This window comes from Octopus bimaculoides, chromosome 3 (genome assembly GCF_001194135.2).
Source record: "Octopus bimaculoides isolate UCB-OBI-ISO-001 chromosome 3, ASM119413v2, whole genome shotgun sequence".
In the NCBI taxonomy this organism is placed as follows: Eukaryota; Metazoa; Mollusca; class Cephalopoda; order Octopoda; family Octopodidae; genus Octopus; species Octopus bimaculoides.
In genome coordinates, this window is record NC_068983.1 from 146902263 (window position 1) to 146905292 (window position 3030).

The following is a 3030-nucleotide window of genomic DNA, read 5'->3' on the forward strand; positions in this document are numbered from 1 at the left end:
ATATATATATATATATATATATATATATATATATATATATATATATACGAGACAAAAGGGTAAAAAAGAATACAAAAACTAGGACAGAATGCAACAGGCGGAAGCAAAACATCCAGACAGTTGGATGAGACAAAAAAAGGACATGAAAAAACAATGACGTGTCATTTTGAGTTTTCTTTCGTCAGTCGAGTTCCAGATTATCTTTGCAGTTTCGGAAGAATGCAGCGAATGTGTACGAAAACAAAAACGGAGAAATGATACACAAATACAAATGTAAACAACAGGACATTGACAACAGGTGTCTTTCGATTAAGGACGAATTAAATTAAGCTGGCGGAAGGGACATAAGAGATGACAGGCATGGGAAGGAATATAGATGCTGCACGGGTGGTAGTCAAACCAAGAAAAAAGGTCAAACTTGGCCGAACACCGGTCACGTGGAAGGGGAGGAGAGAGTTAGAGGCAGAGGGATAGAAGAATTAGGGAGGGACGAGGAAAAAGAGAAGGGACAGGAAATGTGAGAGGGGTGGAGCGAAAGAAAGAAAAGTGGAAAGAACGAAGTAAGTGTGAAGGGGCTGAAAGAATAAGAGAGTCATACAAAATTTATATATATATATACATATATATATATATATATATATATATATATATATATATAATTAAAACATAGGGTAAAATCAGATATTATTATCGATTTATTACCAGGAAGCTAGCACAGTGAAAGAATTCGAGAGATTTAGATAAAATATCTGAGATCTTAGGGGATTAAGGTATATTTTTATATATATAAAATGTTGACCAGTAAAGTGGACATTTAATGTACTAGAAATAAACCACATGTTGTGTCTACTAAGACCTAGCAGTTCTCAAAAGAAGTTCAGCATAATACCAAAACGTAAGTGAGCAAGACACTGAAAATTACATACATAAAATTAAAACATTGTTATTCGCGGACCAGGTTTCGGAGTTAAAAATCTCTTATCGAGAAAATCTGCCCCTCTTCAGCGCGAACCGCAAGAGTTATAATTCTCAGAATCTTATACAAGTTGTTCACCCCTAGAGGTGAACGTGTATATGGTTCTGCTAATTACATATTTCCGGAATTAGCGCACCAAAACGAAGATATTTGATTTTTACCAGTACGTTGTAATTAGCAGAACCATATACACGTTCGTTCGTTCGTTCGTTCGTTCGTACGTACATACGTTCGTTTCTTCGTACGTTCGTTCATTCGTACGTTCGTTCGTTCGTTCTATCGTTCGTTCGTTCTATCGTTCGTTCGTTCATACGTTCATTTCGTTCGTTCGCTCCTTCGTACTTACGTACGTACGTTCGTTCGTTCGTATGTACGTACCTTCGTTCGTTCGTTCTTTCGTACGTACGGACTTTTGTACGTTCGTTCGTCTTTACGTACGTACGTATGGACGTACATTCGTTGGTTCTTTCGTACGTACGTATGGACGTTCGTTCGTTCGTTCTTACGTACGAACTTTCGTTCGTTAGTTTGTTCGTTCTTTCTTTCGTTATTTCGTTTCGTTGTTCGTTCGCTCGTACGCACGTACGTATGGACGTACATTCGTTGGTTCTTTCGTATGGACGTTCGTTCGTTCGTTCGTTTCACTCGTTTGTTCGTTCGTTCTTACGTACGAACGTTCGGTCTTTCGTTTGTTCGTTCTTTCTTTCGTTATTTCGTCCCGTTGTTCGTTCGTTCGTACATACGTACGTTCGTACGTACGTAAGATCGTTCGTTCATTCGTACGTATGTACGTACGTACGTAAGGTCGTTCGTTCATTCGTACGTATGTACGTACGTTCGTTCGTACGTTCTATCGTTCATTCGTTCTTTCGTACGTACGGACTTTTGTACGTACGTTCGTTCGTCCTTACGTACGTACGTTCGTTCGTTCGTACGTACGTACGTATGGACGTACATTCGTTGTCTCTTTCGTTCGTTCTTTCCATCGTTTGTTCGTTCGTTCGTTCGTACGTACTTACTTTCGTTCTTTCGTTCCTTCATTCGTACGTACGTACGAACGTACATTCGTTGGTTTGTTCGTATGTTAGTTCGTTTGTTCGTTTCACTCGTTCGTTCGTTCTTACGTACGAACGTTCGGTCTTTCGTTCGTTTGTACTTACGTACGTTCGTTCATTATTTCGTTCGGTCGTTCGTTCGTTCGTTGGTTGGTTCGTTCTCTTGTTCTTTCCATCGTTTGTTCGTTCGTACGTACTTTCGTACTTTCGTTATTTCGTTTGTTCGTTCGTACGTACTAACTTTCGTTCCTTCGTTCTTTCGTTCGTTCATTCGTACGTACGTACGAACGTACATTCGTTCGTTCGAACGTACATACGTAAGTTCGTTCGTTCTTACGTTCTTACGTTCGTACTTACGTACGTTCGTTCATTCGTTCGTTCGTTGTTACGTACGTACGTACGAAAGTACGTACGTTCGTCCGTTCGTTCTTTCGTTAGCTGGTTGTTTGGTTGGTTGGTTGGTAGGTTCATTCGTTTGATCCCACGTACGTGTGTTCGTTCGATCGTTCGTTCGTCCTACGTTCCTACTTACATACGTTCGTTTGTTCGTTCGTTCGTTCGTACGTAAGAAGTTACCTTCGTTCGTTAGTTCGTTTGTTCGTTCGTTCGATCGGTCATATGTACGTACATACGTATGTTTGTTCATTCATTCGTACGTCCGTTCGTTCGTACGTACGTACGTACGTTCGAAAGATCGTTCGTTCGTTTGTTCTTTCTTTCGTTCGTTATTTCGTTATGTCGTTCGTACGTACGTTCGTTCGTTCGTTCGTTTGTTCAGTCGTTCTTACGTACGTACGTTCGTTCTTACGTTCGTTCTTATGTTCGTTTGGTCTTTCGTTCGTTCGTTCGTTCGTTTGATCGTTCATACGTACTTACGTACGTAAGTTCATTTGTACGTATGTTCATACGTTCGTTCGTACGTTCGTTCGTTCGTTCGTTCGTTCGTTCTTATGTACGTACTTTAGATCGTTCGTACGTTCGTTCGTTCTTTTGTTTTTC